Source organism: Odontesthes bonariensis, chromosome 12 (genome assembly GCF_027942865.1).
Source record: "Odontesthes bonariensis isolate fOdoBon6 chromosome 12, fOdoBon6.hap1, whole genome shotgun sequence".
Lineage (NCBI taxonomy): Eukaryota > Metazoa > Chordata > Actinopteri > Atheriniformes > Atherinopsidae > Odontesthes > Odontesthes bonariensis.
This window is the reverse complement of record NC_134517.1, coordinates 12,325,992-12,351,097: the sequence shown is the minus strand read 5'-3', so window position 1 is coordinate 12,351,097 and position 25,106 is coordinate 12,325,992.

The following is a 25,106-nucleotide window of genomic DNA, read 5'->3' as shown; positions in this document are numbered from 1 at the left end:
TTATGTTCATGTGTTCTTAAAAAAAAGAGAAATGTTACTTGTTTAAGTTAGATAACAAAAGAAGATTATTTTGATTTAGTATTTCCACTATTTTGGTTAATTATTTATATTTCAAGAAAATGTTTTTTATTCTTATGTTGAATTCAACTGAGGTTAAAAAAAGCCTGAGAATTTTATGTTCACGTTAAGGATATTAAATAAAATGATTTTCATGTAATAACCACTGTGTTGCTCTACTTTTGGAGAATCATCGCACGCGTTGTATGTGTGAGGGGGTACTCGTGGTGTGACAAGAAGGCTCAGGGGGTACTCAGTACGCAGGTTGGGAAACACTGGTCTATAACATATTCAAAACTGGTCTAGTAACCACTTCATCTCAAGGGACAAGTCTGTAACTATGGCAACACACAGGTACAACACAGTACCTTTACATTGTGTCCTGCAAACTTGTTGGTCAATAATTTCTGATTGGCACAACTTTCTGAGGTAGTTAGGATAGTAATTTTTTTTTATGATGGACCTTAGGCTCACACAAAGGAAAATGTGAGCCTTGCGCACTGATGTTGCTCCAACCATGGCATCTTTGTTGAAAATAATCAACCAGAGCATTGTATTTCCATTTATACCAGCTATAGCTTAAAGCAATGAAAGACCCTCAACTTCTGAGTCATTGGACATGGGATCGAAAGCCAATTAAACACTTTACCATTGCATTATAAGCTATTTGTTAGCAGATACTAATGTGTTTTTTGACCTGAGGGAAAAGGGCTTTAGTCTTGACACCCGACAGCCAAAATATTCTATATTCACTTAGATTTAAAAACTGCATAGAATCACCTGTCAAATCTAATAAACACAAATCTGGACTCTCCAGTGCAAGATCAATGTTTCATGACAATAACCTAATTTACAGCTAAATTTAAGAGTGTTGTGGTGTGGTAATATTGAATAATGTTAAAAGGTGGGGCTCACCATACTTGGTAATATATTAAAAAATAACTAAATTGCAAATATAAGAGTGGAATCAAACTTCTACTATCTCTCACTCCGATAGTAAATACGCTTTTTTCTCAAGGTTCACCAGAGGCAGTCAAAGCACAACACATTGTAGTTCAGTCAAACACACCTGTATCGCAGCACTAACCACAGTAGTATACTGTGCCGTGTTATCTTTTTAACTGTTAAACAGAGTAAAATAATCCTAGCAGCTGAGTTTTTATGAAAACTGAAGCCAAATTGACACAAAAATATTTCAACAATAACAGAACAGAGAAAAAAAAACATCTTCACAATGCTGAAAGAGAGATTAAAGTTGCTGGGTTTTATCTAATAAATAGTTACTGACTGATTCTGCAGAGCATTTTTTTAATATGCCAAAACAAGAAAAAACATAATTTATTATTGGCAGTGCAAATTTCCCTCCACACATTTTGGTTTTCTTCCATCTCTAAAAAATTCTAAAAGACTTGTGACATTTAAAGATGATGCATTTGCCCTGTAGAATTATGCTGCGTTTGAGTATCTGATAAATGCTCACAGAGACAGATGCACTCTTCAGACAGACTGAGCGTCTGCCTCCTGGGTCACTAATGGACGCAGACAGCAGCAGAGATCAATATGAGCAGACACACTGCTGCCTCAGAGAGAAAAAGGAAGCTGTCTCACAGCAACACAGTGATGAACCTTGGATGAGGCTTTATTTTGTAATGCAAGTTCTCAAATGTTGTAAAAAGAAAAAAATGTTTCTCTGCTAAACCTATTGTAACCAGGTGGAAAATTGGAACAACCTACATGTTTTTAGTGTCATTAAGATTTCCTTTAGGTGCTTTATATTCAAAGGTATATGAAAATATTCAGTTTGTGTAGTGATTTCTGCTTCACGAGTTTTTCAAAAACAAAATGTCCTCATCACATTCCACAAGGTTTTGAGTCCCTACCTGTGGCTCTTTGATGTATGTCCCCCTTTTATATTTAATCTCTGTGTTATGCAGAAATAAATATCTAAATCCTGCTTACTCCCCAAGTTCATCTTTTTGACGAGTGGAAATAAATCTGAAGGAGGACAAAAGGGTTGCAATGAGATTTCAGCAGATGTTTTTGACCATTAAATCATTTTCTGTGGGATTGTCGTGGGCCAGTTCTCCAACCTCCCCTCTCTACCCCTTTTCTTTTATCTGCTACTATGAGAAAAAAAAATGAAAGTCATTACTCACAGTGATGAGTTTGCCTTTGCCGGGTTTAAACACTAGTTCAATTACAGCATATTGAGCTACATTAAGCTGATGTTTTCTGATGACAAACAAAGCTCCAACTTAATGAGCAGGACACATGTACAAGATTGAACGAAATTGAATTAGACCTTGTGCTGATGCTGTTCAAGCTGGGCGTTCTGGAGGCTCAGTCGTTCGTCAGTGCCAGAGAAGTGATGATGTTAAAATGACATAAAAACAAATCTTGCTGTGAAACAAGCCTAGGACCCCAGATATAAAAATCTTAAGTCTCGTGGTAATTATTGTTAGCTATTATCTGTCACAAAATACAGCAGCCACAGCAGCTGATGGACTTGAGACTGCCTCTATTTGTCACTGTCACACACACACACACAGCAAAAACACGTACTAATACACACATTATAAACTGATACACACAGCTAAGGGCCCACACACAAATGCACACAACCTAATTCACTGTAGCATGGGATGAGTAGTTATTTCCAGGAAAAAATAAGCAGGCAAACGGCTTTGTTGAAAAAAACGTTTGGTTCAAAACAGAATAGATTTCATTTGTGTTTTCTAGGCTGTAGGTCGCTTTTACCCACATACACTATATTGCCAAAAGTATTCGCTCTTTGGCCTTTGCACGCATATGAACTAAAGAGACATCCCATTCTTAATCCATAGGTTTAATATGACGTCGGCCCAACCTTTGCAGTTATAACAGCTTTGACTCTTCTGGGTAAGCTTTCCACAAGGTTTAGGAGTGTGCTTATGGGAGATTGTTACCATTCTTACAGAAGCGCATTTGTGAGGTCAGACACTGATGCTGGACGAGAAAGCCTGGCTCGAAGGCCTGGCTCGAAGGCCTGGCTCGAAGGCCTGGCTCGAAGGCCTGGCTCGAAGGCCTGGCTCGAAGGCCTGGCTCGAAGGCCTGGCTCGAAGGCCTGGCTCGAAGGCCTGTCCTGTCTAATTCACCCCAAAGGTGTTCTATCAGGTTGAGGTCAGGACTCTGTGCAGACCAGTCAAGATCTTCCACACCAAACTTGCTCATCCATGTCTTTATGGACTTACTTTGTTCACTGGTGCGGAGTCATGTTGGAACAAAAAGGCGCCGAACAAAAAGTTGGAAGCATGAAACTGTCCAAAATCTCTTGGTATGCTGAAGCATTCAGTGCCTTTCACTGGAACTAAAGGGCCAAAAAAAACAACCCCACACCTAAATCCCCCCTCCACCAAACTTTATACTTGGCACAATGCAGTCAGACAAGTACCGTTCTCCTGGCAACCGCCAAACCCAGACCGTCCATCAGATTGCCAGATGGAGAAGCGTGATTCATCACTCCAGAGAATGCGTCTCTAATGCTCTAGAGTCCAGTGGCGGCGTGCTTTACAACATTGCATCCGACGCTTGCATTGCACTTGGTGATGTATGGCCTGGATGCAGTTGCTCGGCCATGGAAACCCATTCCATGAAGCTCTCTATACACTGTTCCTGAGCTAATCTGAAGGCCACCATGAAGTTTGGGAGTCTGTAGCCATTGACTGCAGAAAGTTGGTGACTTCTGGTGTGTAACTCCAGTACATGCAAATCTGTCACACCTTTCCTCACTTTACTCTCTTTTCCCCCTGTTTAATTTCTCAAATGACATTATGTATGTGTGACATTATTGTGGTCATTTACTCGTGTTTCCCTGTTCCAACAGATATCCTTTGAATGGTGTTACAGTGCCCCCCCCCCTTTCTGTCTTCTAAAACCCCAGCTGGTCGAGGCGGATGGCCACCCTTCCTGAGTCTGGTTCTGCCAGAGGTTTCTTCCTGTTAAAAGGGAGTCGTTCCTTTCCACAGTCGCCTCAGGCACGCTCAGGACGGGAGATTGGACCGAAAACAAAGTTTCAGTGCAATCTGTTGGTTTCCTTAGCTAGGAAATTGTTTTTGATTTGGCTCTATATGAACAAATTGGATTATTTTTAAATAATTATGATTACAATTAAAGACATGGTTGGTAATCCTGTTCAGAAACACATTTTGTAATACTGGGTGAAATGGTCCGTGTATCCTGAGAGAAATCTATACAAGATGTATTTAGAAAAAGGGACGAAAATAATCAGACCTCTGTGGCAGCTGCACGACTGAGAAAAAGCTGACCAATCCGAGATCTCGGATTGGAGCGCCTGCAAAAAAACAATCAGATGCCTCTGCTTTCTGCCTACGCCCCCCTCTGTCGGCTCCCTGCTCCGTGTGCGCACGCGGTTCTACCGGTTTTGGATGAAGCACTGACGGAATGGGGAGGGGGGGGTGGAGCTTAGAGGAGGGGCCACTTTCGAATCTTGCTAGCTCTCTTGCTAGCTCTCTAGGATTACCTACCATAGCTTTAATTGAATTCCAATTGGCTTGAATTGGACTTTATTATCTAAGTGCCTTGAAATGATATTTGTTGTATTTGGCACTATATAAATAAAAATGAATTGAATTGAATTGCACACAATGCGCTTCAGCATCCGCTGACCCTGCTCAGTCATTTTACGTGGCCGACCACTTCTTGGCTGAGTTGCCGTTGTTCCCAATTGCTTCCACTTTGTTATAATACCACTGACTGTGGAATATTTAGTAGCGAGGAAATCTCACGATTGGACTGGTTGCACAGGTGCCTAGATGCTTGAATTTATACACATGTGGCCATGGAAGTGATTGGAATACCTGGATTTAATTATTTGGGTGGGTGAGTGAATAATTTTGGCAATAGTACGTCTTGAATGACATTAAAGTTTGAATAAAGCAAAAATAAATCTAGATTTTGAGTTTGTCACATCAGACAAATGTGCAAAACTGGAATAATTAAAGAGATTATTAAGAAAATAAAATGAGGTTTCAAAATTATGGTAAAATCAGCAGTATGAACTGCCCTTATTCACAGATCTCAGATCAACTCAAATTTACCCCACCAATTAGTAAACTGCTTAGACATGAAATCACAAATGCACACTAAAGGTATGAAGTATGTGAGTCACTTTCCAGCTGTGGTAGCCAATATTTTTAAATTGTGAAACTTACGGCGAGTATGTCCGAGCTGCCATGGACTCAGCAGACATATATCGCCACAGGGTTTGTAAAAGTACAATTTAAATAGTAAAGCAGGGGTGAATTAAATTAAATTTAATGAAAAAGTACTTAATTAATTCCAAAAGGAAATTTAAATGTTATCATGATTTTTTATTTCTTTATTAATCATCCCAAGCTGTTGTGTATGATTATTGCTGCTGGCAGGAGTGACCTCCTGCACCATTCTGTGTTACAGCAGAGCTGAAGAAGCATCTGGGAAAACACACCTGTTGTTTCAACACTTTGTTTTGTAAAAAGTGAGCAGCATTGTGCATTATGTTATTGTGCTTCTTTGCACGATCAGTTCCAGTCGCCTATCATTGTGGCTCTGTGCAAAATAAATCCACTGAGTGTAACGGACTACAGTTAGTTCTGAAACTTTAGTTCCAAAACTTCAACAGTGCAGTATTGGCTTTTCACAAAATTAACTCATGGTGTGTAACTCCAGTACATGCAAATTCAGTTCTTTTGCAACCTGGCACTCCACACAGCACACAAATAGTTTTTATATGACACTGAAGTTGGCTTCCAAGAAAGGGTAATGCCAATCTGCAGTGGTGTCATATTTCAGCTTTACTTTTTACAAATTTTTGTTCTTGCTTTAATGATTTATCTATCATTTAAGACAGCCTAACTTCTGCAAATTCTGTCACCAAGGAAATATGCATTTCTGCGATGGAGACATAAGAGTTTGCTAGCCAGTTAGTAGTCCATGGCCAATGGGGTCTATTTCCAATATTCCAGTGTCAAACGTGGAATCACTTTCGCTCACCTTACTCACACAATCCTTTTGCAGGGTTGGGTTAGGGTTAGCCCTAAAAATCCTTGAGCAGAAAATTGATGGAAACTATGTTTAACAGTCCGACTCCAGTTTAGTAAAACACAGCCTCTTAACATGTACTAAGCAACTATAGTCTAACTTATAGATTCAAATTCCATTCAAATTCCTGAATTTACTTTACACTGACTTTAACATCAAGCTCTTGTCAAAATTGTGACTGTGAAAATGACTGTGTGATGATTTAATCATAATATTGACAAATTTGTCAACATATAAATCACTTCAGTACTATCGTTTATGTTCTATTTTTGTCATTGTAATACATTTTTTTTCTATTTAGATTTTTTAACTAATTGGCAGTTAAGTTTTAGATTTCTCATTCATAATGTAACAGTGATATGCTTCACGTTAGAAAAAAATGAGCTCTTCTGTTGTTTATTCTGACAGCAGCATATAGAACGACAAGCTGATGCCATGGTTATCTAAACTTGCACGTGCATCTGTTCCCTGGTGTTTTGAGTTTCTTGTTGGATATGTTAAACTGGCACCAATGAAAATGTTTGTACGATTAGTTCTTTTTTTAAACCATAAACAATTGACTACTGCAAAGAGGCTACATCCAAAGAAAAGCCTCAACCGAACAGAATGGATTTCTATTGGGGAAGTGGGGTCATTTTAGTATGATTTGCTGTGACCAGTGCTTATGGGGTTAATAATTCTCCCCCATCCACAGTAATAACTAGAGCCAAAATTAACAGCAGCTTGTCTGTGAAATTGCCTGTTCTCCAGTCATTTCACTCCAACCTAATCAGCCCAAATATACTCACCTGCAAGCTCAGCTGCAGCTCATTCCCTGCAGCTCATCAGCCCTGCATATAAGCCTCTCCAGCACTCTCACCTTTGCCAGATTGTTCTACTGCATCCATGCAAGAGTTTCCAGCGTTCATGGCCTGGCTGATATCTTGTTGCCGACCCTGCCTGCCTCTGACCTGCCCTCCTTGCCTGCTCTCCTTGCCTGCTTCCTGCCTCCTTGCCTGCCTCCCTTGCCTGCCTCCCTTGCCTGCCTCCTGTTCCCGACCACATGCTCTGCCTCAGCGTCTCTGGCGTCTGTATGTTCTCCTGGCTTCAACTCCTCCGCCTAGCCCTGGCCACTCTGCTGCTTGTTCCTTATCGGTACCCCTGCATCATCGGGTGGCTTTTCTGTTTCTGGACACCTTGCCTCGGCTACCTCATGTCCCATAAGCCCCTTCCCTTTACGACGGTCTACAAAATAACTGTTTGCCAATTTTCCTCATCTGCTCAAGTTCCTGTTTTGCTGGTAGGAAAATAAGTCCTTACCAACTGTTCCTGATTTCCAGAGTGCTCCTTTTGGGTCCTAAATACACCCGTTACATGTTCTCTGTAGTGTACAACCATCCTACACAATTTACTCAATTTTCTTTCAATGTACTGTGCAAGTTACAGACTGCATGCAATGGTTGCAGTACGTTTAAACGTATAAAAGGGTTTTAAGCCTCTTTGACTCAACTACAAATTTTTTTTTTTTTTTTTTGCTATTTTCTAAATCTCCCTCTAGTCTTGTTAAACCAGATGGAGAATATCCCTTCTGCACCACATTGAACTATCTGGTGCCTGACCCCCCCCCCTTGCCTGTTTGTCACGTCTGTTTTCCATTGATTTCTATTTCTTTAAACCAATCACATATAACTTAGGTAGCAGTATGCCCAGAATGCAGCAACAATGCTTTTGCAAAATGATATTTATATTTAGAACATGTTTTGGTTAAATGGAACAAACCCCAATTTTCTTTGTGGTTCTTTACAACTACTTTGCCAATGAGTATTGGCTCCTAGATTGTCCACAGTTACCTTGTCACACATGAGCAAAACAGCTGGATATTTTCTTTGTGAGAACTGGACCTATGCTTGAGATGTGCTTGGGTGAAGTGAAGAGCAGACAGAGCCCCCCCCTGATTATCTACAACAATGACTACTTTTGGACTGAAATCAATTCTATATGTATTTGGCCATGTCTAGAATTTCAACAAAAGGGAGTTGAAATTTGCATTCTCATAACTACCTCATAACGGCTGATGCTGAAGTGTATGTGAGAAACAGTCAAGCTGCAGTCAAAATTGCAACATCTTTATATTTCATTCATTGAGAAGCTGTCAGCTCCCACACATTTTATCCTCTGTTGTTGTGTGAAACAACAAAAATCCCTTATGGAAATATATATATTTAAAAACATTATGAGTATTGTACATTTTCTCACACCAGAGGCCAGCTGCAAAATGGCAATTTTACTGATAAATTTGATACAGCAGATAACTGGCTTATGTCAATTATGTATAATGCTTACATTGCTTGTAGCTCAAACATAGTCGGCACCTGCATAGCATTTTTACACAAATCATTTGAACTGTTTTAAAATCCCATTAATGTTTGGGGTCATAGACCCCAGCCAATGCTGAATGATGAACAAAACACCACACAGGGGGTTAAATCCCATCTGGAATAGTGTAAGCATTGCAATAAACATGTTCACAATACACATTTTACATCCTAACACCTTTTTGTAAAACTAAGTCTGAAAATCTTTAGATTCCAAATAAAAAGAGAACACAAATTTTTAGGTTATTTAAACCGGAGAAAGTGGTAGCTAATTGCAATGCAAATTTTTTTTCCAGAGCTACTTTTGTGGACAGTGAAGGGGGCTGGCGTTGCTTGCTTTTAGCACTAAATGTAGCTTTTTTTTGGGTATATAAGATATTACCTGTTGTTCTCTAAACTCCTAATGCAGGTCTGGGTGCTTGTCCTTAAAATGTTTTGCTAAGTTGGAAGTGTTTCCACACTTGGCCAGACATGTTTTGTAACACCGTTTGCACAACGGCACTTCGGTGTTAATGGCTTCACCGTGCTCATTTGTTTTAAAGCCAAAGTAATTCCATATAGCACTTTTCTCACCTGGTTTATCTACGAGTTGCGGCGTGGTTAAAGCTGCAGCAGCTGCCATTCTATCCCTGCTCCTGTCATTCTCTCTCTCTCTCTCTCTCTCTCTCTCTCTGGGTGTCACATTACCTCTGGTCTCCTATGTCCCGTTGCTCACGTCTCTACTCTGCGTGTGTTTAAATCAGAGCTTTGGCAAACATTATCTGCTTCCTGCTGATCTTAACACAAGCTATTATCTTTTTAGAACACAAATCAGACACAAAAACAGAAAGTCTCATACTTTTATAACTGCACTGTATTATACATTACAGTTAAAAGGCCTACAAAAAATAAAAAACACCCAAACACCATTCTAAGGTGGTTATCTTGGCAGAGTTCTATTGAAAATAGAAATGCGACCTCCAACAAAAGGACCTATTTCGCTATTTTCAAACCCGTCACTTTGGTAAGAGCCATAGCTCACAGTTTCCTAACCTTCCCAGTAAGTCACTTGCAGATGTAATTTTGGAAGTACCCCTTTGGCTGAAGGGTTTTACAGCACTTTCGTACACAAGGATCATGTCAATGGACAATGCCAAGATGGAAAGGATCAGATCTGGCTGGGAGAAGGAACTTGGAACTGAAATCACAGAAAAGCTTTGGACTGCAGTTTTGACTAGAGTGAATACTAGCACCTCCTGTGCAAGACTTCAGTTTAAGGTGGTACATCGCCTACATTGGAGTAGAGCGAAAATATCCTCCTCTTATCCAAATGTCGATAGCAGTTGTATCAGATGTCATGCTGGTGTGGCAGATCTGACACATGTTTTGGTCTTGCCATAAGCTATCTGGGTACTGGTCTGCCATATTAGATGTACTGTCTAATGTCCTTGGAGTTACTTTACAACCTTGTGCAATGATTGCATTATTCGGTGTACCAAATGAGGAAATTAGCTTGACTGAGAAGCAACTCAACATTACAGCATTTGGTGGGGGGTGTTCTGTGTGTTTAAAAAAAGAAAAAGATAAATCTTATGTAACCTTAGCGATAAGTCATTGTCACTACTCTTGTTTTTTTTCTCAATAAAAAGATTTAAAAAAAAATAGAAATGCATTCTGTCAGTTTACAGAGACCCACAATTCAAGGATTTTTCTAGAAAGAAAAAAGGGGGGGGGGGGGGTCACACCAAAGTAGGTATTTTTTTTCAGACCATAAATAAATAACTATTTTCAAAGTGATCCTTCTATCATTGTGGGCTTCCTCCAGACTTTCTTTGTGTGTGTAATTTGTTGAGAGACACACTCACCTTCACCCATTTCCTTGACCCAGTTTCAATGCTGCTTCCATTGCACCCTCTAAAAGCTAAAGGAAAAAAAGAAATCCCATTTAAATCCCCCCAACATGCCTGACCTTCCCAGTCACACTCACACTCACATACACTGCATGTTGTCCTCTTTCCGCCTGGCTTCACTGCAGAATTTGGACAGAACACTTGAATTATTCAGTAACATCCCCTTGCAAAGACACACAAAGAAACCATCCATCTTTAGGACTTTCACTTTCACAGCATCGTAGTAGATTAAACTGGAACTGCAACTCATGAATCAGTAACACCAAATTAAGCTTTTTTTTTTGTTTTTGTAGACCGAATTTAATCATTTTAGCGTTCTTTTTCTTTATAATCTTGACGGCTTGTTGGTCAGAGGTAAAGCTGCTGTGATCTTAAAAAAATATGACATATTGCTTCAGTTTTAAGTCCACTTTGATTGTGACCACTCATACAGCTAAAAACAGCCTATCTGATCAGTTTTGCACCACGGATGATGAAGCATTACCTAATAAAGTAAACCAGGGATCTAAAACTAGTTACTCAAAGGTCAAGGCAACTGATTTTTCTTAAAGGTCATGGGTCCAGAACTATTGTTGTAGTAATAATAATAATAATGATAATAATATAAGGAAGTTCTCTCCGGGTACTCCAGCTTCCTCCCACTGTCTAAAAACATGCCTGTTAGGTTAATTGCTGTCTCTAAAAATTGTCCTTAGGAGTGAGTGTGTGGTTGTTTGTCTCGTTTGTCTCTGTGTGGCCCTGTGATGGACTGGCGACCTGTCCAGGGTGTACCCCGCCTCTCGCCCGATGATGCCGGGACAGGCTCCATTTAATGTGCATAGGCTTGCACATTAAATATGTTATAATGTGAACCATGGTGGATCTGAACACACTTTTATGCCCAAGCGCCCAAAATCCCTCACAAATTGTTCTGCACATTTGATAATTGTATAATAAAAACTTGTTACCATTATGACACTAATTTCACTCCATAGTTATGGATATAATGAAGACTTCTAATGGGTGCAAACATTGCATTTGCAGAGGGAGACATTATGTGGGCGTGGGTCATTTTATGGACTCTGTAAAATGTGAATGGAATATCCTATCTGCAACTCATATACACATCATACTCGGAATATTGTCTCATTTGTCTCAAATTATACAGCATGAAATTGACCAATATTTCCAATATTTCACTCCTACTATTCCTACCAAATCTGCTTTGATATCACATTTTGGAAAGATTTCTTAACAAAATGCAATGCATATATGCATTGCAGCCAGCCATCCTTGTTGAGGCAGTAGCTGAACAGATAGATTTATCAGAGGTAATTCTAATTGGAAAATTCGGTTAATTTCATGTATAATTTGTAAATTATGAATCATAAATTAAAAAATTGGTGCATTTGGTTAACTAGGCTGATATAAGATATAATTGTCTTATATCACAATTACTTAACACTCTGAGTACTCTATGATGATTTAACTACATATTTAACAAGCCTATAGAAATTATCATCAGCTTGTTGCATATGCCGATTTCCAGTAGGCTTATTTTAGACTACCATATGCTAAACATTTATTTAGTTTATGTATGTATGTCCATCACAAGTAATTATTTGTCTTTCTTTTTTAAATATCATATCATCAGCTTTTCTCTAATGTGACTACTTTTGCTGTGAGTTAGCTGGTCACTTCTTCTGTAAGCATTTTCCCCATACACCAACACTGACATTCATATACCAGAAGAAAAGCATCATTAAAACATCACTCTTACCGGAGATAGCTGGTTTGGGTTATCCATGCTGGGTTTTACTGATCTGCTGAGCTCCGTTAACTATCAATCGTCTGGAGTGCATTGTGTGAAATGAGTCAAATGAGTGCACCCAGAAAGAGGCAATGACGATTTACTTGGTCAGCATTATATCTGGCATTCTATTGGCTGGAGGAATTTTGACAGGCACTTCTCAATAACAACCCAAGGGCACGCAGAAAAAAAAAAATCCAAGAACAAAAGTTTTGTGAGAGCACAGAAGGTGTCTGAGTGCGAGGAGAAAAGCTCAAGCTTGAGCACAGAAGACGCATAATACTACATTTGAAAAGAGGAGCAGAGTTTTTTGGCACAACATATTTGCATGCAAGTAGGGACTTTTTGAGTGTGAGGGCAGAATTTTGAGAGAGAGAGCAGTACAATACTTGAGTTTGAAAGGAAGGAATACTGCTAACAAACCGAAAAACTATGCTCTTGATTAAAGATAGTGCTATGCCTCCATACAGAGTACGATTGAACTATCAGGATTCAAACACACAGCGTGGGCTATTTGGGAACAGTACTGTTATGCTGTTTTATGTTTCCACTGAAGTGGGTTTTTTTTCTTCCTCAGTAGTAAACTTCCCCCCCTTTTTTCCCTGGATTGTTATTTTGGTCTAGTTTCAATCCGTAGGCCAAGCTTATCAGCAGGATTTTCTTTTCCCTTGCAGTGTCTCCAGTTTTCCGGCAGCGTAAGACTCTGGATTTCCACTACTACTTCCATTGCCTTGCTGTACTTTTAATCCAATAAACGGTAATCATCGAGTCAGTCCTGAAGTTACGTTTAACATTGTTCAGACTCAAAATGTTACTCAAATAATTACCAAGTCTGGCGCCGATGAGGGCTCGCAGCTTTTCCAGTCGGGGCAGAATTACTCGTTTCAATGGAGACACTTTAGTTTTGGCAGAGATTAAACTTACAGTGTACGTTCCATCCGACTTAGTCGTGCGTAAATACGCAACGGCACAGTAGGCTTGTTCACTAGCATTACAGAACACATGAATTTCTTGCATTTCTTGGGAGTTTTTGTTCTTATTTAACTGTTTATCATAACGTCTATTAACGGACACTTTCCTCACATCTTGCAGTTCCTCGCACCATTCCTTTCCAGCATGCGGCCAAATCCGTCGGCAGCTCTTCATCCCGATCCGAGCCTCTTTCCCAAATTTCTTGAAACAGGATTTTAGCTCTAATAATAAATAGAGACAAGAAGCCAATGGGACCGAATATTCTTGACGCTGTTTGGAGTGCTGCTCTTGTGAGTTTTTTTATCCTTGACATAATTCATCACCTCCGCCATTTCAAAGACGAATTCATCCGTTTCACTTTTCCAGACGAGGCCCAGAACCTTTAATGGAGTGGAATCCTTCCCTTGTCCTTGATGTTCCTGTGGTCATTTTCGTTGAAGTTCAGGACTGTTTGTTTTCCACTTACAAAGATCCATTCCCGCACTTGCCATTATTTCTCTGGCCTTTACGCACAGCTCTTCTGCTGCGTCACTGTTGTCAGCTCCACTTATAAAATCATCCACATAAAGACATTCTGTTATTGTCCGTACGACTATGGGATTCTTTTCTTCATGCTGTTTCAGATGGTGTCGTACAGTAGCTGCCAACAGCAGAGGACTCAATGACACTCCAAACGGGACTCTTGTCATCTTGAGTGTTTTTACCTTTATCTCCCTTTGCAACATCGGCTTGTCATCTGTCCAGAGGAATTGCAGTGCGTCTCTGTCCCTTTTGTCGAGAGAGATTTGCAGAAAGGCTGACTTAATATCTGCCATTATAGCTACTGGATGTTGTCTGAATTTAATCAGAATGTTCAAAAGGTCAGGATTTAAATTAGGACCTGTAAGCAGACACTCATTTAATGAGCAACTAAATTTCTCATAAGAGGACGCATCGAATACAACTCTTAATTTTGTCGAAGCTCTGTCTTCCTTTATGACTGGATGATTTGGTAAACAATACACTGGGTCGTCACATTATCATTGACCGTTTCCACTATATCTTCTTTTAAATAGTTTTGAATAACCGCATCATATTTATCAAAAAAGAGTTGGATTAAGTTTAAGCCTTCTCATTAGATCATCAAATCTGTTTTTTGGTGTAACATAATTTGAAGACATAGTTACGTGCTCATTTTCCCAGGGCAGTTGAACTTGGTATCTGCCATCAACAAACTTCACAGTTTCTTCAAATCTTTTCAGAACTGTTTAATCTGTCTCGGAATGTAATTCTTCCTTACCTATTCCAAGTGATTCCAGTTCCCAAAACCTGCGCAACTGGTTGGAGAGTGCTTGATCTTGCTCAACACAGACATGCAGTAATTCAACGTCATCAGCTTCGGTGACAATATTCAGTGTGGTGACCTCTCCTTGCACAAGCCATCCAAACACTTTCCAGCGCAACTAGCCCGTCTTTCAGTTTTTCCATTTTGCCAGTGACAATTCTCCAATACTGGTCTCCTCCAATTAGGACTCCCAGTTCTTCTGACTCCATTCCTCCCATGTGAACATCCGCCATAGGCATTCCTTTTGACTCCAAATCATTTCTTATCGTTTCACTTGCCATTTTAATAATTGAAGAGCTCACCTTGGGCGTCTCCAGGAGCTGAACTTCGATGTTCTGATTATTTCTGATGTTCCTGAACAACCTTCACCTTCTTGCAGGTCAGTCTTTGGGGTGTTTTGGAGCCAAATACAAAAACATTCTAGCCTGGCTGACGCGTCCACAATCTCGATGAGATGGTGGTCTGGGAACTAGGTGTGCATTTTCTCGTATTTGAGGCGTGGTTTACGAACGCCTAGAGCCGTTTATTGGGTCCTACGAATGTCTATCAAATGACGTCAGGTATTTCCCATGCTGCTTTGCGCGCGATTCATAGCCAATTGTATCACTTATACCAGATGACGACAGAAATTTGACAAGGAAGAAGAAAAAAATGGAAAATAAAAGTAAACTTGCGCTCTAAGCTACTTAAATTGACAACAAAGTAGGCCTATATGCTATATTCTACATGAATTTTTATGTTGTAGAGTTGTGAATTTATTTTAAATAATGGAGAAATTGAGCAGCCTTGCTTTGTTGTCTGCAGTAGTAGATCAACCCTCATCTTACTTTGAAGCTCCCAGAAGTGACGTCAACGAAGCTTTAGCAGCAGAAAAGCTATCAGGCTTGTGTTGATGATAATAATAATCTCCTGGACTATGTACAAACTTCCAAATGCATCGTTTTGTGAGTACAGACCATACTTGTACTACTGTAGAAGTTTGGTTTCATGACATGTGATTTTAGTGTGGTCTTTTTTGGAGATACTGCCAGGGTCCGTCAGCGCTTGTACGAAGCTATTCGGGATAACTCAGTAACTCAGCTGATGTTCAGCCAATATCGAAAAAAACTTTGGGTGTGCTACTTGGCTGGATGTCACGGTTCAAATGACCCTAGGGTGAATCTACTCCGAAACACTTTCTAAGGCTGCATTGAACGGTAACGTTGTGTCCGCTGCCATGTTGGATTAACACTCTACAAGCTTCGGTGTAGCATAGACGTCGTCATCGTCTTGCTGCCCCCCCGTTCTGTGATTGGTTCCCAAACTCTGGCAAAAATAAGGGCGGTGGTTTCCAGGCTGACTTTGCAGTGAGAATGAAATCGAGCGCAAAGCAGCATGGGAATTCCCAGGCTAAAAACATTCAGTATTTCTTTACCTATTACTGGCAGGTTAAGTGCTCTGGATATGTCTTCTCGAATAAAACTACGTGAGCTACCTCCATCTAAAAGATATCTAGCCACCTGACTTTGAGTGGGCGCGTCGATCCAAACTGTAGCTGTTTGGAGTAAAACTGTACTACTCATAGAACTACTGGGAGCTGCACTTGCTATTACTGCATCTACTGAAAGATTTCGGGCAGCTTGCTGCATGCTTTCTTGTCTCTCCTCTGTGTGCGTTTTTTGTTGATTGGCTAATTGAGGGCAGACTACTTTGTGGCGTCTTCGTCCACATTCTTCAAAGGTGATTCCCTGCGTCTGACAATTACGCGCTATGTCTACTGCCTAAACACACAAAACACTTGCCTTCTTTTCTTAATTTCTCTCTCCTCAGTTCAAGAGTCAGTTCTGTACAGTTCTTAGATCTATGATTATTTCCTCCACAGAATATACACTTAATTGGCTCATCTCTAACGCTAACAGTGTGAAACGAGGCTGTAGGGGCTGTGTAAGATCTCCTTTTTTCCGGTGTTACACCAAATTCTGCAACCCATCATATTCTGCGACCACAAGGGGCGACAGCGTACATTCCTCTGTATGTATGTCTTGAGGACCAGCAAGAAGAAGAGTATTAACGGCAACTACGTAGCACTAATATAAATGGAACACTCCCCGGAATATTATTTCAGTCGCATTGACGGGGAAAATATAATGTGTAGGGGTTATAATGGGGACGCTGAACACAGTTAGACGGACCATCGCATTCAATTGCTGTTGTTTACATATTTAAACCCAAAATAGCCATTTAATAAATCGGTAAATGATTAATAAATGTTTCCAAGTGCTTTGTTGTGAGGGATATTGGGTTCAAAACGGGTTCTAATATTCTAATACCTTCTTCTAATACCCTGACCTTACTGTAATTTACCATAAATAATATCACAGTTCAATACAACTACGTTTCAGAGTTCTGCCACTTCCTCCCTACAATCTGGAGGCATTTCACATAACATGGGACCCTCAAATAGTCCGTATCACAGAGGTCACACAATATGATACCCATCATAAACCTGTCAGAATTGGTAACCTTAATTTCTTATTTTTATTTCTACATGAAGTTGAATAAAAATTTATTATATGAAAGAAAGTTGTTTTATGACCTAAAAATTAAATTGTATTAAACACCTTGTGCACCTCTTGTTGAGTGTGATGTGACATAGATTCTCAATTTCTTTTGTTCGTTTTGTAATAGTGTGATCTTGATGGTTATGTTTGAGCTATACTTCTGTTTTGAAGTAAATGTACACATAGCAAAGTGTATTTTGCTTTAAGGTAAAAAAAAAAATGATGAAACTGTTACATAGAAATGTCTACAAAAACTATTTTTTATAATAGTATACATTGTTTCAAGAATAATATTTTCCAGTGTGATAATGGTGGTGATGATGAGGATGATGTAGTCAAAAAGGTAAATTTTTGAAATTGACATACTTTTTGTCCTTTAGCTATTCAAAGTTTAATTTGTACGGTAATTTGTCTATTTAATTATGTAAGTGCTATAACGGTGTAAACACGACTCTTAATATCGTGAGAATTGGTTGACAAACTGCATTTGAGTGATTTGATGGGAGGAGATCGATATGCAAATCACGTGGACAGATAATTAGAAAAGCTACTCTAGGTATTTTTCAGCAAGCGGAGAGTTGAATTTAAGCCTACATCATGGACAGCAGGTTAGTCGAAGAGATAATGCCGTACCTAACAAAAGGAGAATATCCGTGAAATTTAAACAAACAACAGCGCTACACTGTTCAGCGAAGAGCCGCTAATTTTACCATAATTGGTAAGGCATTTCACACGCAAACAGAAAACAACAACACCGTACATTTCTGTTAAACAACAATTTCAAACTGTTTGCAATCTGTTGTACAACAAACATAATTTTTTAGATGGTGTGTTACACTACGTCCGACACAAGGGCTCTGCAAAAGAAATCATAGCCAAAGTCGTGTGCAGCGCTCAAGAGGCCGACGAACTGTTCGTTCAGTTTCACGCCAGCGACTTTGGCGCACACTGTGGGCAGCTAAAAACCAGGGATGCCCTCTCACAGAGATATTACTGGCCTGGAATGTCTAGCGACATTAAAAAATGGGTATGTTCATGTTATAATTTTACATAATCATAAAATGGTTTTCACACTTTTACGTTAGAAAATCTCATTGCTCTTACAGGTGTCCCAATGTGCTGTTTGCCAGAAAAATCAAACTACTATTAAGTCTGAGGCACAATACAAACCTATCAAAGTATGTTTGGTGTTATTAATCTGTATTTCATACATATTGCCCTTACCCCATGGCTTTGTCCATCTATGAATATGTTGAAGATAATCCTTATATGCAATAATAACATTTTCACTTTATTAATACTAGTAAGTATCATTCCTCTTACTTGAATGAATTCTTAAGAAAAATCTACCCAGCACTATAAACTTTTAGGAATATGCAAAAATGTTATTAAAAATGGTTCTCGACACACTATCATACATTGTAACATTCTGTAACAGAAAGACTTCCCAAGTTCTACCCCCCAAAGCCCACATCCACCTTCCCCTGCCGCCCCACGACTTCACCACTCTGCTCGTTCTGACTAGCCATCAGCAATTGACAAACACTTGGTGGAACTGTGCATCTGCTGAACTCATTCTACATTATGCTATACACACTATACAACATACTATACACACAGAGAGACTCCAAAGAGTGATGTCAAATGCTTAACCCTTTGATGCGCAACATGGGTCAAAAGTGACCCGGCTGAGTTTTAATTTTCCATATCTTTGCAATGAATTAAAGCGGAACTCCGGGGCATTTGAAGCGTGTTTCCATTGCTAGAGGTTGTCAAATACTGTTAGTAGGACACAGAGAGGTGCGTATCTGCGCTCCCTGTGTGGAGATCGCTCTGTCCGCACAGCATGTCATGTGAGGCTAATACGTGGTGGCTAAGGGGCAAGCGCTAACCCTACCACGTAAAACAACAACTTGCACACTGCAGAAACGTCACACCACTTTATAACCCATCCGACAATAAAGTCACAAGCCTTACCATCAAAACCATATGCATGGTTCTCACATTACTGGCATGGGGACGTTACAAAACAACTTTATAAACAGCATGTAACTCACCGGCTGGTTGTAGGCTCGCGCATGTGAAAGCCCAAAAGAGTCGATGGAGAATAATCCCATATACAAAACAATTATATTCTCTAGAAAAACTGCGTTCAAGTATTTAAAACATTACAACAATACATACCCAGTAATATTCTTGTAATGTTTTAAATACTTGAACGCAGTTTTTCTAGAGAATATAATTGTTTTGTTTATGAGATTATTCTCCATCGACTCTTTTGGGCTTTCACATGCGCGAGCCTACAACCACCCGGTGAGTTACATGCTGTTTATAAAGTTGTTTTGTAACGTCCCCATGCCAGTAATGTGAGAACCATGCATATGGTTTTGATGGTAAGGCTTGTGACTTTATTGTCGGATGGGTTATAAAGTGGTGTGACGTTTCTGCAGTGTGCAAGTTGTTGTTTTACGTGGTAGGGTTAGCGCTTGCCCCTTAGCCACCACGTATTAGCCTCGCATGACATGCTGTGCGGACAGAGCGATCTCCACACAGGGAGCACAGATACGCACCTCTCTGTGTCATACTATCACTATTTGACAACCTCTAGCAATGGAAACACGCTTCAAATGCCCCGGAGTTCCCCTTTAACTTAATCATTCAATATTCAAGGTATTCCTCATTTAACTTGTTTTTAATCATCATGCATCCTTATTTTATTTTTTCCCCTCTTACTTTTTGAATAAAAACCCTTTTTGTATCACTACCCCTCTAATGCGCAACAGGGGTCAAAAATGACCCGCATTCATTTTCTATGTTACTTCATGTATGGCTGAGGGTTTCTATTATATATCTCTGAAATAAATCAATCATTAATCATTTTCTATTCCAAGTATGCAGTAAATATATTGTTTTTGTTCATGACAAATCATTATTTTTATTTTCCTCTCGTACTTTATGAAGAAGCACAGCTTTTGTATTGCTACATCAAGTTTACACACATGGGTCAGACAGGACCCACATGCATTTACCATTTCACAGCCCAGCACAGCTCCCATCACACAGCTAAGTACAGTAAGTATTGTTTTTCAATTGTTCTAATATTACTTTAGAGATTATTTGATGACAGTAGTGAAAAATAACATTACATAATATGATGATTAGGTTTAGGTTACCTTTAGAGTGAGTACATTACTTGTCAGAAAGTTACAAGTAATTATTATTAGCTAGCTGTTTACATATTCTTTAGTTAGCTAAATCTACTGAAGTTAGCTAACTATTGTAGTTAGCTTAGCTAAGTACATTGGTAGGCTATTTAGCAAAGTAGTTGGCTATAGCTAAGCTAACTACTTTACTAAGTAGCCCAGCAATAGCTAAGTATAACTACGATTAGTAGGCTATTTAGCAAAGTAGTTAGCGAAGCTACTCAGCAAAGTCACCAAAATAAAACTATTCATGTGTATGTAAGCATACATCTGAAAATATTATTGTGCTTTTGATTTTCTTTATCCAGAGTATGGCTGCTCGCAAATATACTGCCGAAATGGTTGTATCAGTGCTGCAGAGAGAAACAAATGAGGAAGATGAGGCAATTTATTCTGATTCGGAGTCAGACATTTCTGATGATGATGACCCAGCATATTTGCCAGCTCGAGGTGTGGGTGTGTCTGAGGATCCAGCCCTCCTACATGACTCCTCTGATGATGCAGATGACTCGTCTGATGAGTCAGAAGAGGAAATTCAGACTCAGCCCAGTAGACTGAGTAAAAATGGATCTTATTGGAATGAGAATCCCCCCACTCATGGCAGATCAAGAAGCCATAACATTCTGAGGAGCTGCCCAGGACCTACACCTGGATCAAGAGCTGTTTCACCAAAGGATTCCTGGGATAGGTTCATGAGTGACAACATAATTGAGGAGATTATAAAATGCAGCAACTTAGAGGGACGAAGAACAGCCACAGCAAAAGGGAAAGAGTGGAGAAGCATCGATAAAGAAGAATTCCTGGCCTTCATTGGTTTGACCCTCCTTGCAGGGGGGGAGAAGAGCTGGGATGTGGCCGTGCGGGAGCTGTTTGTGGATCTGCTGCAGAGTCCAATTTACAAAGCCACCATGGGGCTTAGGAGATATGAAGATATCCGCCGCGTCATACGGTTTGACGACAGAAGGACCAGGGCTCTGCGACTGGAAACAGACCACATGGCGGCATTTCGGTACGTGTGGGACTGTTTCCTGGACAATTGCAGAAGAGGGTTCATCCCTAGTGACTGTGTCACCATAGATGAGCAGCTAGTGCCATTCAGAGGCAGGTGTAAGTTCCGGCAATACATGCCCAGCAAGCCTGCAAAATATGGCATCAAAATCTTCTGGATGTGCGACGCAAGGGTGCCTTATGGGATAGATGGAATTGTCTATACAGGGAGACAGCCAGGAGAGGAGGTTCGGAGGAGCCTTGGAGAGAATGTTGTCCAACAGTTGTGCAGTGGAATCAGACAGACAGGTGAATATACAGTATACAGTACAAATGTATAACTTTTAGCACAATACCTACATAAATTCTCCCAATCTTTCATAATGTGTTTTTTGTTTGCAAAATAGTAGAATGGAATAAAAAGCAATGCAACAGATTATGGTGTTATAATTTAGAGAATTTGATGTTGAGTAAATTTATAATCTTTTCCCCTCTCATAAGTCGCAACATCACAATCGACAACTTCTTCACCAGTGTCCCTCTGGCTGAGAAGCTCCTTGAGAAGAACCTGACCATTGTTGGGACTCTTCGCCAGAACAAGCCAGACATACCACCTATAATGAAGCCATCCAAATCACGGGAGATTCATAGCTCAGAATTTGGATTTAATGGCAACATGACCATGGTGAGCTATGTGCAGAAGAGGGGAAAGGCTGTTGTCCTCCTGAGCACTATGCATGACGATAAAGCAGTGGATGACAGCAGTCTGAAGAAGAAACCAGAAGTGATCCACTACTACAATAAAACTAAAGGAGGAGTGGACACTATGGATCAGATGGTTGGCAACTACACATGTAAGCGGAGAACCTCGAGGTGGCCCATGGTTCTCTGGTACAACATGCTGGATGTCGCCACCCTCAATGCCTACACCAACTTCACCGCACAACACCCTGGTTATATGGGTGGTGTGAATAATGCACGCCGGCTGTTCATCAAGGAGCTGGGCAAAGAGCTTGTCATGCCACAGATGAAGAGGCGCCTGGAGGGCATGCCCAAACTCCAAAAGCATGTGCTTGAGGCAATAAGAAGATGTGGATTAAACAAACAAACCACAGCCACTACCCAGCCACAAGAAGACATCCCAAAGGAGGGCCAAAGAAAGATTAAGAGGTGCGCTCTCTGCCCTCTTTCCAAAGACAGAAAGGCCAGCAGCTTGTGTTCCCAGTGCACCAGGCCTGTGTGCAAGGAGCACAAACATTTAGTGGTCATCTGCGAGGGCTGTAAATATTGAGATGCAATTTGATCTCTAGTTATGTGTTAAGTGGTATTTCATTTTGTTTTCCAGTTCTGTCCAATAGCTGTGTTATCTGTTATCATGGTTCTGTTATTTAGTTCCTGTTTTATTTTTGTAGTGGTTGTACTCTTGTGTTCTGTTCCATATTCACTTACTGGCTTTGTCTTTTTCCTGCTCGTTTTTGATTGCTCACACCTCTGTCTTGTTGTATTTTGTTCATCCCTGCCTCCTAGTGGTTTCCCCACCAATCCATGTTCTGCTCACTCCCCTCACCCCTTCCCCTTTTCCCTATTTGCCTTGTTCTTCAATATTCTGCTTTTGGATCTTGCCTATAACCCTTTTTGGTTATATTAAAAATGCTTTGTTCAAACTCCCTCAGCCTGCAGTGTCTGCATTTGGGTCCACCTGCTTTGCCACCCCAAAAACCTGACAGTATGTATGTGTGTGAAAAAATGACAAACATGTTGCAAATACTAAATAAGTGTTTGGCCCCACTCACTACTAAAGTAACTACTTCAAAAAAGTTCAATAGTATTAAGTTACTTTATTTTATGTCACACTTGGATGAACGGGTCATTTTTGACCCATGTGTGTAAATTCAATGTAAAATATAAAAACTACTTTTGCTAATAAAGTATGAAAGTAAAAATTAAAATAATGATCAGTGGTGATCAAAAACAAGATATTTAAAGAATACTTGGAATATTCAATCATAAAATAAATTGATTTCAAAAGATAGAACAAAGAGAAACTCAGCCAGCATGAAATTACCTTGGAAATGAATGCGGGTCATTTTTGACCCATGTTGTGCATTAGAGGGGGGGTGCATATGTTGCGCATCAAAGGGTTAATAGAGGAGCTGACATGTTCAGATTTTACCTTTGACCCAAATACAGATTCCACAGAGTCCAGATATGGAATTGGTTTTATTTTCAAGGAGATAGACAATAAACAGATCCAGAAAGTGGTCCAGAGTCCTGTGTGGAGAATCCTTAGAGTGGTGCGAGGAGGGTGGTCTTTCCAGAGAGAGCCAAGGGTCAGGTGGAGCTGGGTGGTGAGATGAGGAACGGCAGAGCGGGCAGGCAGGCAGCTTGTAGGTAAGCTCCACAGGTAAGGAGATGGCGTAACAGATTCTTCTCGGGGAAACCAATGGGATAACCTGGAGGCAGTTAACACGAGGTCAATAAGTCATCTGGTAAGTACACAGGACATAGTCGATAACTTTAACTTGAAATCTCAACAAAAGGCCAGAGAGACTACCAGTAACGTTAATCATCCAGCACAGAGTGAAGGCTCTGCCGTTCCTTCGTTCCCAGCACCCTGATGAGGCTGATGAGCTCCACCTGTGATGCTGCCCAGGTTCTCCACCAAGATCCTTACTAGGAAAGATGTAACACTCGCACTCACATATACACACACACACACACAGGACTCTGACAGGAGCAATGTGGTGTTGTGTGCAAGACCTTCATTTATAGACAGAGGCTCTTGATTTCAATCCGTAACATTGCAAAGTCAAACTTCTTTTTACTGATATGTGATATAGACAGCATTTTATACAAACTCAAGGCAACACAGTAACTTGATTGTGATATACAATGGCACAATGTGATTTCAAAATGCATGTTTCTGGCATTTTAGATATATGTTATACTCTAAAAACATATCATTGTTTATAGAAGTGACTTACAGTACAATGACTTCTTTCCACAGGTAAAAGTTCCATTTGAACTTGTTGGGATGGACCTCATTGGGAAACTGGCCATGTCTGAACAAAAAAATCAGTACATCTGTGTTGTAATTGATTATTGCACAAGGTGGCCACAGGCATACCCGTTGAAGTCCAAATCAGCAGTGGAGGTAACCCAAGCCCTGTTAAAGTTCATATACCAATTTGAGGTGCCAAAGCGCATACTCACAGATCAGGGAAAGGAATTTGTAAACAGTGTAAGTATTTATACTTTAGTTATTGGTGAACTTTCATTTCTTGTATTTGTAAAAATGATGACATGTTGCTCAACTATGCTACACTTTGGGTATTTACAAGCCTTACTGCTTAAATGTATTGTATACCCACCAGTTCCTCTATTGTTATTGTTATTCTGATAATATAGATAAACACAGAAGTCTGCAAGGCATTTGGAATCCAAAGAAGCCTTTGTGCACCTTACCACCCTCAAACTAATGGATTGGTGGAACGAATTAATGGCACCATACAAAGGTAAATATCATCACATCTGATTTGCATGTCTTGTTAACCCTGGGGTATTGTTTGATATGCAAAAAATGGTATGTTTTAGGTACATATTCAAACATAACACAGTCACTCCATTTCACAAATATGACTTACGGGTTTGCCTGTGGTACAGAGTATGTTTATTGGCCTCCAGGTCATTAATACATTTTTCACAGTGCTTAACCTTTTTGTACACTGTTTAACATTACAGCCTTACTCTGAACTGTATGACATTAATATCTTTACACAAAATGTAATGTGGTTGGATCCACCTGGCTGGATGGGAGATTTTGAAATCTCTTCATAGTTGTTCAATAAGACTAATGTCTGGACTCTCAAAAGGCTACAAAAGGACATTTAGAGTGGTTCTAAAGCCTAAGTCC